The sequence below is a fragment of the Stomoxys calcitrans genome, chromosome 4 (assembly GCF_963082655.1).
Source record: "Stomoxys calcitrans chromosome 4, idStoCalc2.1, whole genome shotgun sequence".
Lineage (NCBI taxonomy): Eukaryota > Metazoa > Arthropoda > Insecta > Diptera > Muscidae > Stomoxys > Stomoxys calcitrans.
Window position 1 is genome coordinate 48,200,709 of NC_081555.1, and position 14,039 is coordinate 48,214,747.

Below are 14,039 nucleotides of genomic sequence, written 5' to 3' on the forward strand. Positions count from 1 at the left end.
GCGAAGGATTTTGAAGGGCCTAACACAACTCACTGTCCAAATTTCAGCAAGATAGGATAATAAATGTGGCTTTTATGGGCCTAAGACCCTAAATCGGTGGATCGGTCTATATGGGGGCTATACCAAGATATAGTCCGATATAGCCCATCTTCGAACTTAACCTGCTTATGGACAAATAAAAAGAATCTGTGCAAAGTTTCAGCTCAATATCTCTATTTTTAAAGACTGTAGTGCGATATCCCAGACAGATGGACGGACATGGCTAGATCGTCTTAGATTTTTACGCTGATCGAGAATATGTATACTTTATAGGGTCGGAAATGGATATTTTGATGTGTTGCTCAACTACCCCTGGATGCGTAAGGAAACTAATCATGACAAGATCCAGCGAATCTTACGAGGGTGAACTCCAGACGGACTCAGGAGACGAGGCTAACGCAGTGGTGGAAGTTCTGAATCCTGAATATGGTTCAGTTACTGCAGATAAATATCCACCTTGATGGCAGGAGGATTTGACGTTGTTCTTATCCAGAAACTTGCGTGGAGGAATGCTTCATGGACCAGGAATTCCTAGCTTTAAACTACTCAAGGGTACGGGGAATAGGAGATACAGAGCCTTTATTCTTGCAAAGAGTAGTCTAAATGTTTTTCTTCTTCCATCGCTAAACTCTTAAGATTCAATAGTAACCAGACTTGAAATAAATATGTCTCATTCACTCACTCAGTCCCAAATAAATCTCACAAGTCTCACTGGCTGGCTTCCCTAGATATGGCACACGATTCAGAGATGACGCCTTCAAGCCTTAGGTTAGGTTGAAAAGAGCAGTACCTCGTACTCGCCCTCAAGTGTCGTATCCGGTCGGAAACCTCTTCCTTTCCTTCCGTGTTTCCTATCGTCGCCTCGATACCATTGCGATGGTATGAGCTGCTCCCATCCTTAATCCAATCCATTCTCCCATCGCCTTAAGTTTCAGAGCAGCAGTGGCTGCCGCACATTTAATCTGTATGTTAATGTGTCGGATATCAAGAATAGTCTCCAGTGCCCTAGTGGGCGTGGTCCTCATTGTTCTGAATATGCCAAGACAACATGTTCTCTGTTGCATGCTTGTTGCAACTTTTTGCATGGTCCTAACGTAGTACTTTTTCTCCATAGCAGTCCACCAAACTACTGAGCTTTATGTAAGTATTGGTCTAATCACGCTTATGTAAACCCAGTGCACTATACTCGGATTCAGGCCCAATTTCGAGCCTACGGGCCGTCTACAGAGTGCCCAATATCTGTGAACCTTCTTAGTACGCTCTTGATTGTGACACTTCCAATTAAGTTTCCTTTCCAAGATCACTCCAAAGTATTTGACCTTGTCAGATATCGAAATCGTTTCATTGAGGAAACGTGGTGCGACATTCGTCTTTCTCGTGAACAGGAATATTTCAGTCATCTCTGGTTAACCTTGAGACCTCTGGGTCTAGCCCAGTCATATGCCATATGCAAGACACTTTCGGCCCTTCTGCATAGCTGGTTTGGATCCTTATCTTCTCTTCAGTCAGCATCCGTAATAGGTTATTTAAGGTGGTTAGCCTAAGGAGTGATGTTAAAATCCCCCCTGTGGCGAGCCCGTTGCCACTTTCTCCCTTATATTTATGTCATGGAACCCGCAATTTATCCAACTGCTCCTTTGCATATGGTTTATCCAGTCCCTAAGCACCCGGTACTGGTCTAAGGATTGGATCAATGTGTCGGTTCGCATATTATTAAACGTACGTCTTGGCATCGAAGGATTCTTCTATTTTATGCACAACCTCGTGTAGGGCAGTCTCCACCGACCTCCCCTTAACATAGGCATGCTGTTTGTATATAAGCTGTTCGCTGGATGTCCTACTCTTTATCATGGTATCCACATTATGTTTCATTGTTGTTTTGAGTAGAAAGGACGTACAGCCTTGCCTCCTCCCATGCTTTCAAAGTATATGCAAGTCCTAGGCACGCTGTGAAAATTTTGGCCAGACGAAGCGCCAGATAGTCTGCCCCTCTCTGTAGTAACGCCGGAAATATTCCATCAGGTCGGGGTGACTTAAATGGTTTGAAGCTCTTAAGGGCTTTCTTGACCATAAATTCCGTTCATTATTCCTTCGATCAACATCTTTATTCCAATATTCCGGTGTCTCCGCGAGTCCCGTCGTATCCTGTGGAAAATGAGTTTTCATCAAAAGCCTCAATATGTCCTCCGTTGTTTCTGCTCTCATTCCCATGTCGTCTACTAACGTTTCCGTTTGCATATGGGTTTTTGAGAGAAACTTTTTCATCTTAGCTGTTTCATTAACGCTATCGACCTGGTCGCAGAGAAGCTTCCAGGAGGCACTTTTTGCCGCTCTGGTAATGCAAATTCAAATTTTGCACTAAGGCACAGTTTGCCCACTTTTCACACATCAATGAGTGCAGTCCGATTCAAGTTTTAAGCTCAATGATAAGGCGCCTCCTTTTTAAAGCCGAGTCCGAACGGCTTGCTGCGGTTCGACACCTTTTTGGAGAGAAGTTTTCATGGCATAGCATCTCACAAATGTTGCCAGCATTAGGAGGGAAAAACCACCTTTGACAAATTTTTTTCTGATGGTCTCGCCAGGATTCGAACCCAGGCGTTCAGCGTCGTTTGCGGACATGCTAACCTCTGCGCTACAGTGGCCTTCACTTCCCAACAGACCTATTTATGCACCAAAATCCGCCCATCCCGAAAAAAATCATTTTTATTTATTGTTATTACTTTTTCAGATAATTGATTTTGAAGCAAACAAACTCGCTCATATCATTCAGTAGTACGTTCCCTCATTACTCATGGTAGCATGTTAATAAAAGTATTATCTTATCATTGAGATTTTTGCGTTGTGTTTCAAAAAAGTAATCGCGAAAAACATCAGTTTTCCACTGTGAATGGTACCGGCCTTTAAACCAGAAATTGCTTTTAAATAACTTAAAACGCTTGTATCTCCGTAACTATAAAAAATATTTTATAAATTTTTTATACTTACATTATACGACCAACTCTTAAGTACGTTATGTATTAATTGATCTCTGAACTGCCGATGCATCTATCATTTAAAAAGTGTAATTCCGTATGTTTGCTAAGTTAGTTCCCAGCAAAAAGAAAATCCGCACATTTTATTTACCTACATACATTATTCATACCTCTATGGTTTTGAATTGCTTGGGTGGCATTTGGGAACAAAAACAATAGAGCGAGTAAGTATCTGCCGTTGGCATGTTGAAAAGTATCTGAGATGTCTACCCTGAAATACAGCCACAAAGGCCAACAAGAGCGTTCGGGTGTTTGTTCATCGCAAAGCAACAAAGTATGAAATGTTGGTATGTATGAAAGCATGACCCATTTTGTTCTCTCAAATTTATCTTTTCTTCTCTTACCACAGGCTGCCAACCCATATATTTCTCTTTTTCAATGGTGCTTGGGCAGTGCGGAACAGTGTGCATTGTGTAGCGCCGATGTAGTGAAGGTTTTTTATTTTATTTTGAGAGATCAAACCTGCTTGTTGTCTACAAATTTAATCTTGGTTCATCGTGCAGACTGTATAGTTTATGTATATTTTTATTAGTTTTCGTTTTGATTTATTATACATAGAAGTGGCTAAACACACCCATTTACACTTGGGTATACATATATGTAAGTATGAAAATGTAGTGCGTGTATGTATAACAGCTTTTTCTATCAATAGCCATTTTTATGCTTCTGTGTGTTGTACAATCTTTTGACATTTCGTTTTGCTTCGTCGCACTTGGGGCTGGTGATTACACACTCGTGCGAAAGTGCAAATAAACAGTGAAAAACAACTGCATCGTGCAATGTAGCGAAATAAACAAAAATTTCGTCGTAGACGTTTTGTGTCTTGTTGGATTGTTATATGTGGTGTGTATTATATCCCTCCAAACATTTGGGAGTGAGTTTCTCACTCCCTGTCAAAAATGTCACTAAATCGACACTCCATTTCATCTATTTGTGAGAGAGATAACAACTCCCTCACAAAAGTGTCACTATTTTGTCGCTACAGGTGGATGTTTTTTTCATCTTGCAAAATTTACAAAAACAAGTTCATTGGTGCAAACTTGTTTTCAAAAATACAGTTATTCTTGAATTGAAAAAGTAAGCAAAAGAAAACGAAAACAATTGGAGCCCAGTTGAACATTGTACATTTGTAATAATTAAAAAAAGTGACTTAAAAATTAAATTGTGTATTATAATTAAACTAATAATATTAAATACTGTTTTGTGAGTTGTAAAATGAGTTCTATGACAAAAAAGCAATTCGGTTGAGAAATAAAAGAGAGACTTCACGGGTGTTGAATTATTTCTTTCAAGCCCCTTGTAATAATAAAAAAAAATAAATTGTGTGAAACAAAAAATGTAAAACATATTTTGCCTGGTGAAAAAAAAAAAATAATAATAATGAAGTACAAGGTATAATAAATGAAATAGTTAATGAGGATGTTTCTAAAATTAATTATGTTTGTGAAATCAATAATGAAGAGAGCACATTAAAATCAAGGCATAGTGAATATTCTGCCAATGAAAGGGAAAACGATGGCAGTGACAAAAATGTGAATTTCATTAAAAGCCTGAGCCAATGGGCAATAAAATACAATGTTTGCAACAGCGCTTTAAACGATTATTTATTAATTTTATTGCGCAAGAATAAAATACCGGTGCCAAAAGATTGCAGAACTCTTAAAAAAACTCCAAAGGACGCATGTGTAAAAGCAATGGTTTAGAAGACGTTCTCACCGATTTTTTTAATCCATAATTAATATGACTTGCAAACGATAGAGATAGACGTTAATGTTGATGGTTTGCCGCCGTGTAAAAGCTCAAATAAGCAGGTGTGGCCTATTTTATGCAGCGTACAAAATTACGAGGACGTCTTATTTGTCGGTGTTTATGAAGGCTATTCGAAGCCAAAAGATCCTAATATATTTCTTAACGAATTTGTAGATGAATTTCTCCAACTGGCAGAAAGTGGATTAAAGTTTAATAATAAACTTTATACATTAAAGATTCGATGTTTTATAATGGATGCTCCAGCAAAAGCGTTTATCCTGGGTATTAAAGGCAAACAAAGAATGCTATTGAAAGTCTGCCAATGGACATGGTTATGCAAATTGGACTCGACTATATGCATATTGTTTGTTTAGGGGTAACAAGGACGCTACTGAGATCGTGGACAAGAGTTAAGGGAGAAGATTATTCACTTTCGTCATGGAAAATTGCACAAATCTCAGATTTTTTAATTCAAAATAAAACCCGTAGAATTTCCCAGAAAGCCGCGATCGTTAGATGAATTGGATAAATGGAAAGCAATGGAATTGAGGCAATTTCTTTTATATTATGGTCCATTTGTCCTCAAAACTGTAATTTCTGAGGAAAGGTATGAACACTTCCTTAGGCTTTCTGTTGCTATTAGAATACTTGTCGATAAATCCAACAGCAAAATTAACAACCACTTTGCCCAGAAACTGATTTTGTTAAAAGTGTGCCGAACTTATACGACTTGTCATTTCTAACATGCAATTTTCATTCTTTGTTGCACATACACGTTGATGCTGAACGATATGGAGGACTAGACGGTGTAAGCGCTTTTCGATTTGAGAACCAACTCCAAAAAATTAAAAATGAAATTAGAAAAAGTAGTAGCGTCTGTGCTCAATTATACAATAGACAAGTGGAAAAAAGTATCATTTTGGAAAAGAGACAAACAACTGCAGACATTATTTACGAAAGGGATAGGTCGTGCGAGAATTGTGAGTGCTTCAAATATGTGAAAGTTCAACAATTCAAATATTCCACAGTGGAGCCCAATAACTTTTGTTACGTGGGTAAAAATGTTGTGAAAATTTCGAAAATTATCAAAATAGGCAATATTCCTTATTTTAAAGGACAAATCATAAAAGATGTGAAGCCTCTCTTTCATCAACCTTTAAACTCAGAAAAATTAAATATTTATGAAGTTTCTCAACTAGAAACGGAGAAAGGAGTAACTTTTTCGGTTAAAAATATTTCTAGCAAGGCAATTATCTTAAAAAACCACCGAGAAAATTGTTTTGCAATAATTCAATTAATTGCATAATGGATAACAACACACGTAAGAAAATTATCTCATTGCAATAGCCTGCGGTTAACAATCACCTTTTTTTTTTTTTTTGTATAGAACCTATTACTTACTTTATTGATGAATCCGAACCGTCGAACTATATTCATTTGCCTATAATGACCCAAGGTATACAATTTTTTTACGTAAATACTTTACTTACCTTTTGGATAATAGATTGAACCAATAACTACACCCAAAGAAAAAAGTTTGCTGATATCAGCAAATAGTGACTGCAGATATTAAAATGTGGTTTGTATTTTTAATTAAACTTTTAAAACAGCTTAACGCTTTAACAATAAATAGGTTAGGTTGAAAAGAGGGTGCGGATATTTATCCAAAATCCCTAATTGTTTTCCATGCTACACCCATAAGTAAGTTCATGTCTTTTATTTTGGCCCACCTAAGTGTCGGTATCTGTTAGCCGCGAAAGCCGGGCAATGACATAGGAATGCTCCAACATCATTATCCGGATATCTCGACATGAACTAACTTGGGGGCGTGATATGGAAAACAATTAAGGATTTTGTAAGTAGCATGGAATTCCTAACTTTAATTTCTTTATTCGAGGTTACTATTAACAATAATTAAACCATTCTGTATAAATTATCTTAGTTTCTATAGTCCCATTTTCGGCACACTTTCTGTTTTACAGCAATAAATTTTTCCATTTTTACTAAAAAATTTCTCTAAGTGTTCACATACAGTGGGTGATGAATTGTTCAATTACACTATTAAGTAGGTATTGGTTCATATGGAACCAGAGGCAAGTAAATAATTCATTTCATTAAAAGATCCTAGTTTAAGGTTCAGTATTTTGAAATAGATTTACCTGTTTTTCCAAATTTGCCGTTCGTTTCCATTGGAGATTTTAAAGATTTTTATTTGATGATGAAAAGCGGGGTCATTTGGTAAGTCAAAAAGTTTAATAAGCACTGTTTTCCTTCCTTAATTAACAGTTTACTACAGAAACGTTTATTACAACGTGTCGGAGGAAAGGACGTAACTTGTTTCATAAAAATGGCTATCAAAACGGTTATTAGTGACGAATTAGCTGTAAACTTAACTTGGCGAGGCACTTCAGAAAAACCAAGCATTCAACAATTTGCAACTTTTAGAATAATAAAAGGTAATATAAAAAACCAACATAATGTTTGGGCAGTCTTATCTTCCTCAAACCCCTACCTTATTTGGACCTTGACGAACCCAACGATAATGGATAATCAAGCAATTGGTTATCCAAAATTCGGCCTGTGTGTCATATACACCGCAAATACGTTGGATAAGCTTATTTTTTAATTGCATTGAAAACGAACTAACATAACTAAACTAAATTATGTCGATAATAAATTTAATTGCAGACCTCTCCCATTTAAATTACAAAACTGCCTCCGTTTTTGACATAAATAGAGTGTGCCAGCAACATTTTTTACATGCAAAAAATCGCGTTAACAGAAAATTGAAGACGGTTAATCATTAAACATAGAAAAAGTATGTTTTATTTATTTTTAAATATGGATTAAATATGTTTTTTTAGTTAGTTTTCTTCCCTATAAAGTTTCAAATGTAGTAGAAGAACTGCATAATATTATTACTAAGATAGAATACGCATGCATGCAAAAAAAATCGTTTCACGTAGAGGACATTTTCGCCAATTAAACTTCTTCGCTCAAGAACTCAACATCGCAAAAAAGTCCCAAACGTTTTATTTTTTATGCGTGTACAAGACTGAACATAATTTTAAGTTATTTTTACTTTTAAATAAATTTACATTTGTATTCAGTTTTAAATGAAATTTGTTTTATTAATATTAAGGCACCCTAATGTGGGACCACAAAAAAGCAATATTAAAAATCGTCTAAAATTCCCTAATCCAAGAATTTCATACTTCTCTAAAAAGTCACTTTCTGGCGTAACTAAATAGTGATAATATTCATCTATCGCCAAGTGGCACGTTTTCTCCCGCACTGAGACACTAATTAGATTAAAGAGATATATTGCCTGAGATAGTTTTCAACACCCTTGAGTGCCAATTTAGTGACTCGGGCGATAGAAAATGTTTGGAGGGATACAAGATGTTGGCACATATATTGGATATGTATGCGTGAGTAAAATTATTTTACTCTACACGTGAAGTAAAATAGCAATGCGAACAATGCCAAAATGGTTCGAAAAGATTAACTTTATGGAACATAATTACAAATTTGATTTTTTTCCTTTTGGTTTAAGTGCACAGAAAAAAAGTGACGGCAATTTTTCAATGAAATTTGTTTTCAATAAAGATTGTGATTGACATTTGTGTAATTTTCAATTAAAAAATAAATTGACTCAATAATTTTACGTACAAATATTGGTTTCCGAAAAAAAAAAACAAATTGATTTCTCATGTATTCACTATTATGTGTTCTTATGTTCAGGCGAAAACTATTGCCTCAGCTGCTTTGAATAATGTTTATGTTCTGTTTTCGTTTCTGCTTGTGTAAAGAGATCTCATACGCACCAAAAGAGTATAAGGTGCTGAGCGAAAAAGTACGGGGCACATATTTTGGCCGTCGCTGTTATATACCTTAAATAAGTAAAAATATCACGCCTCGTTATTATAAGCGTTCGAAGCCATCAATACAACTTCCAAGGTATGCACAAAATCATGTGTAGTACGAAAGAAGTGTAATTTGCCACAGAAAAGAATGTTTGTCATTACACAAAAATACATGCATTGGGAAAAAGTACAGCTAATAGACGGGGTTGTCGAGCGTGTTTAATGTGGTAATTGTATCATAGACGCGTTTTCGCTATTAATACGATTCAAATACAACGTACCAACGCACGGACCTTGAAGCCATCACACCTAATAAGTTTGAAAAGTCTTCTAACCAAAGACGAAACGCGTCCCATAATGGTTGCATCTCCGATCATCGAGCTCGTCTCGAAAGAGAAACAAAAAAAATCGTTAAATTTAATGATCTTTGCCCTAACAGGAAAAAAATTTGAAAAATGCAATCAATCACTATTTTTGCTGAAGAATATTGGAAAACATTAAGCAAATTTTTCCGATTAACCTTTTAATTGATCCAAATAAAAATTCATTAAAACATTTAATTAAAGTTTAAGTTTACTTGATTGAGTTTAATTTAAAAAATCGTGATGGAAAAACTCGGAGCCCAACTACGGTGATGGACGGAAGGGCAATGGAAAATATAGTTCACACACTCTTCCCCCGGCACGTACGAAGAAAATGTGAATAACCCACTGACAACATAAGCCCGTTTACGATAGAGGAGTAAAGGAATGCAGCCTTCAGAGCAGAAAAGACACCGGTCCCGATGGAATACCGGACAAGATCATCAGACAGATAGCTGAAAGCAGACAGGAAATTTGTCTAAAAAATTAAAAGTGTTTTGCCGGAGGTATGGAAGAGACAAAAGCTGATGGTCAAAAGCAAGGGCAAAGGTGATCTCACATCCCATCCTCAGACCACTTTGTATGGTAGATACGGCCGACATGCTTTTGGAGCGACTTATAAGCCTCGGAGGTAGGTGGACTCTCAATGAGGCAAAATGACTTTCGGATAGGATCGTCCACGATCGGAGCTCTCAGAGATGTAGTGGAGACAGTAGAGGCGGCTAGGCAAAGGAACAACTACTCTAGGCCGATTGTACTCTTTTCCATACTGGATGTTAGAATTGCATTCACTAGCTTCAGATGGTCTGAAGCTCTCCAAGCGCTCAGAGAGGACTCTAATATCCTGTCGTATGTGATGAGAATAATGAGAAGTTACTTGCATAACATACGGATGCTGACTGAGGAGGGATTTGAACTTCTAAGTGGTAAGGATCCGAACCAGCTATGCAGAAGAGCCGAAAGGGTCTTGCATATGACTGGGCTAGACCCAGAGGTCTCCATGTTAACGCAGAGAAGACTGAAATATGCCTGTCCACGAGCAAGACGAATTGCTTAGTTGTATGTCCATAGTGGCATGGGGCGGATTAATAAAGGGTGATTTTTTTGAGGTTAGGATTTTCATGCATTAGTATTTGACAGATCACGTGGGATTTCAGACATGGTGTCAAAGAGAAAGATGCTCAGTATGCTTTGATATTTCATCATGAATAGACTTACTAACGAGCAACGCTTGCAAATCATTGAATTTTATTACCAAAATCAGTGTTCGGTTCGAAATGTGTTCATTCACCGTAACGTTGCGTCCAACAGCATCTTTGAAAAAATACGGTCCAATGATTCCACCAGCGTACAAACCACACCAAACAGTGCATTTTTCGGGATGCATGGGCAGTTCTTGAACGGCTTCTGGTTGCTCTTCACTCCAAATGCGGCAATTTTGCTTATTTACGTAGCCATTCAACCAGAAATGAGCCTCATCGCTGAACGGTGAATGAACACATTTCGAACCGAACACTGATTTTGGTAATAAAATTCAATGATTTGCAAGCGTTGCTCGTTAGTAAGTCTATTCATGATGAAATGTCAAAGCATACTGAGCATCTTTCTCTTTGACACCATGTCTGAAATCCCACGTGATCTGTCAAATACTAATGCATGAAAATCCTAACCTCAAAAAAATCACCCTTTATCTGCACCCTCTTTTCAACCTAACCTACTTGCATAATAGGATATTTGTCTATAACTCTTAGGATGGAGCGAGTGAATATGAGATCACATCAGGAACGGCATTAGGTTTCGTCCGGATGGAATACTGCGAACTGAAATGCCAGACGGAACCTCTCTAGTAGGATGTGCTTTTGACATTGCTGCAGTCATCAAGGCAAGAGAAACGGAAGGTGCAGAGTGCAAACTACGAAAGGTGGTGCTAAGGACAAAAAACTGGTTGGATTCCCACGGCTTGCAACTTGCGATGCAGAAGAGGGAGCTGCTACTAATAACGAGAAAAAACATTTCACTGGATGTGGATATGCGCATGGACGACGGACTGGTGAAAGCCAGGAGATCGGTCAAATATCTATGGATCCGACTGGATACAAAGCAAACCTATGCAGAGCAAATCAGGCATGCGACAACAAAGGCCGCAAGGATTACGACGCCACTCTGTCGACTGACGGCAAACATAGGTGGGCCTCTTTTAAGCATTTGCAGACTCCTAATGGACATATGCAGACAGAATGCCGAGCGAAATCCTTTCTCTCGGTACAAAGGACGGCGTCTCTTAGGGTCATATCATACTACCGGACAATGGTATAGCCATTCGCCCTTGTGACAGCCGGAATGGTTTCGATAGACCTACAGGTCTTGGCTTTACACCGGGAGGTGCAACACCCAGAGACGACAGGGTGAGATTCAAACTGATCATACACAGGTCATACGAGAGGAGTCTTTCGATAGATGGCAACAAAGGTAGACGCGGCGATTTATACCCGATTTACAGGTATGGAGAGATAAGAAGCACGGCGGCGTCAACTATTACGTTACGCAAATGTTGCCAGCCATGTTAACTTCCGGGAGCGCGAAAGACGCAGAGAACTGAAAACAGCAATCAGCGACGTTTCTTTTGGAACAATACTCTGGAGGATGCTGGAAGACAATAAGAACTGGGAGGCGGTGATGAAATACACCGAATATCTCAACAAGTACTGCGCAGGAATAAGATGAAACTGGACTCAGTCGGCGTAGGGTATGAATGCGGAGGTCTGGACGCAGACACAAGGAAGATAATATGGCTAATCACCAGATATGGGCTCCACCTCGAAGTAATGCGAAAGCGGTTCCGAAGTGGATTTAGTCCCCAGGGTTGGAAAGAACGGAGTCCGGCGTAAGGCGAGAGACGTACTCGTCACATGCGTAAAACAAAGTCCCATACTGACGCGTAAAACAAATCAGGAATTCGTTCTGCTCACAGAACCCAAAATAGGTACGACAAGTGTGGAGCATGTTTAGAAGATGATGAGGCTTTGGCATCTTGACTTACTTTTTCCATAATTTGTTTTAATTTCAGGATTACATCTACTCCAGATTGGATCATATTTAGGTATACATACTTAACATACATGTAGATCACTATCCTAGTTAAACTTCCCGATTTCATACATAATATGTGGACATTTGGGAAAAGAATATTCAAAGACTTCTTCACCACTGAATTTTTTTTATAATTCTAAATGTTCGCTTCGATATATTTTTGCCAATGCATTGTTTTTATCTACAATATTCTTATATTTACTATAAGTTTAATGTCATTAATAAAGAAATAAATAAAATCTAAAAAAAAAGTGTCCCGGATCAATTTTATAAAATTAACAAGTAAAAGCGTGCTAAGTTGGGACGGGCCGAATCTTGGGAACCTACCACCATGGATTCTGCTAAACTATGGGTTATAGACCGATTTGAACCGTACTTGGCGTAGTTGTTGGAAGTCATAGAACACTATATACAAAATTTCAGCTTTAATTTTAATTTGAGCTTTAACTTGAATCGGATTGCACTCACTGATTTGTGAGAAGTTTGACTCTGTTCCTAAGTGGAATGTTCGTGGGAAAAATTTGCAATTTGCAGATGGAATTTAGTATATATAGACTCCGATTTGGTAGGAACGAAGTAGGCAGTCATACCAAAACGACATATGCAAAATCTCCGCCAAATTTGATAAGAATTGCTCCCTCTAGAGGCTCAAGAAGTCTAATCGGGAGATCGTTTTATATGGCATCTATATCAGGATATAGACCGGTGTGGGCCATACTTGACACAGTTGTTGGAATTCAAACCAAAACGATATTCCAAATCGAGAAAGAATTGCGCCCTCTCAAAGCTCAAGAATTCAAAACCCATGATCGGTTTAAATAGCAGCTATATCAGGTTATAGATTGATTTAGACCATACTTTGCACAGTTGTTGAATGTCATACCAAATTGATATGTGCAAAATTTTAACCAAATCGGATAAGAATTGCGCCCTCTATAAGCTCAAGAAGTCAAGACCCAAGATCGGTTCATATGGCAGCTATATCAAAACATGGACCGATTTGGCGCATTTACAATGCCAACCGATACTAATAAGAAGTATTTGTGCAAAATTTCAAGCGCCTAGCTTTACTCCTGCGAATGTTAGTTGTCATGACTATATCATGAACATACAGGGTGGCTGATGAATATTGCTACAATGATGAATATTGCTACATTTTTTTTTCGGTGTATGGAATACATTTTTCTTTTATTCATGTTAAATTAAATTATTAAATTAATTATTAAATTATTATTAATTAAATTAATTAATTAAATTAATTATTAAATTATTATTATTAAATAGAAAAAAAGTTATTACATTTTTTTTTGGTAGCGGCTTTCATCAGCCACCCTGTATATCCTTTATGGGGTCTTAGACGAATATTTCGAGGTTATACGAACGGAATGACGAAATAACTATATCCCCATCCTATGGTGGAGGGTATAAAAAGTGAAAGTAAACTGAAATGTGGAAACGTTTGCAATACGCCATATTACCGTTAAGATAGCGAAGTGGTTTCGTACAAAAATGCGCCAATTTTGCATTTAAAATTCTTCCTAATAACTCCCTTTTATGAAAATACAAAGAACTGATTATATCTTCATGGCAAAAGTCTACTAAGACTTGTAGGAAATGGATAATTATTTAGAAAATTTTGGGATTTTTGACAAAAAGTCGAAACGTCTACTTTTTGCAACAATAAGTCGAGAAGTCGAAAAATCGACTTTTACTAATTTGACAAAAGTCTAAAAGTCGACTTTTCGTCCCAACTTGAGATCCCTAGTATATCTGGAACATTATTTTCTTTCAGATTTTATGGAATTATATGTAAACATGGATGAAGTTAAAACTTGACAAATTGGTGATGAGGGCATGCATCCCAACAAATTCACCAATTGAGAAATTTCTTTAATATAACT

The 14,039-nt window shown here is 37.4% G+C and overlaps 1 protein-coding gene across 1 annotated transcript in view; it reads left to right on the forward strand.

Moving 5' to 3' along the window:
* Positions 1-3,276: 3,276 nt before the first annotated feature.
* The window catches only part of LOC106085280 (zinc finger protein 652-B), a 37,685-nt gene continuing 26,922 nt past the window's right edge, over positions 3,277-14,039 (forward strand). The window contains exons 1-2 of the mRNA XM_059367874.1: positions 3,277-3,358; positions 3,421-3,671. The gene's annotated coding sequence lies outside the window, so the exon portion shown is untranslated. The remainder of the gene's footprint in view (positions 3,359-3,420; positions 3,672-14,039) is intronic.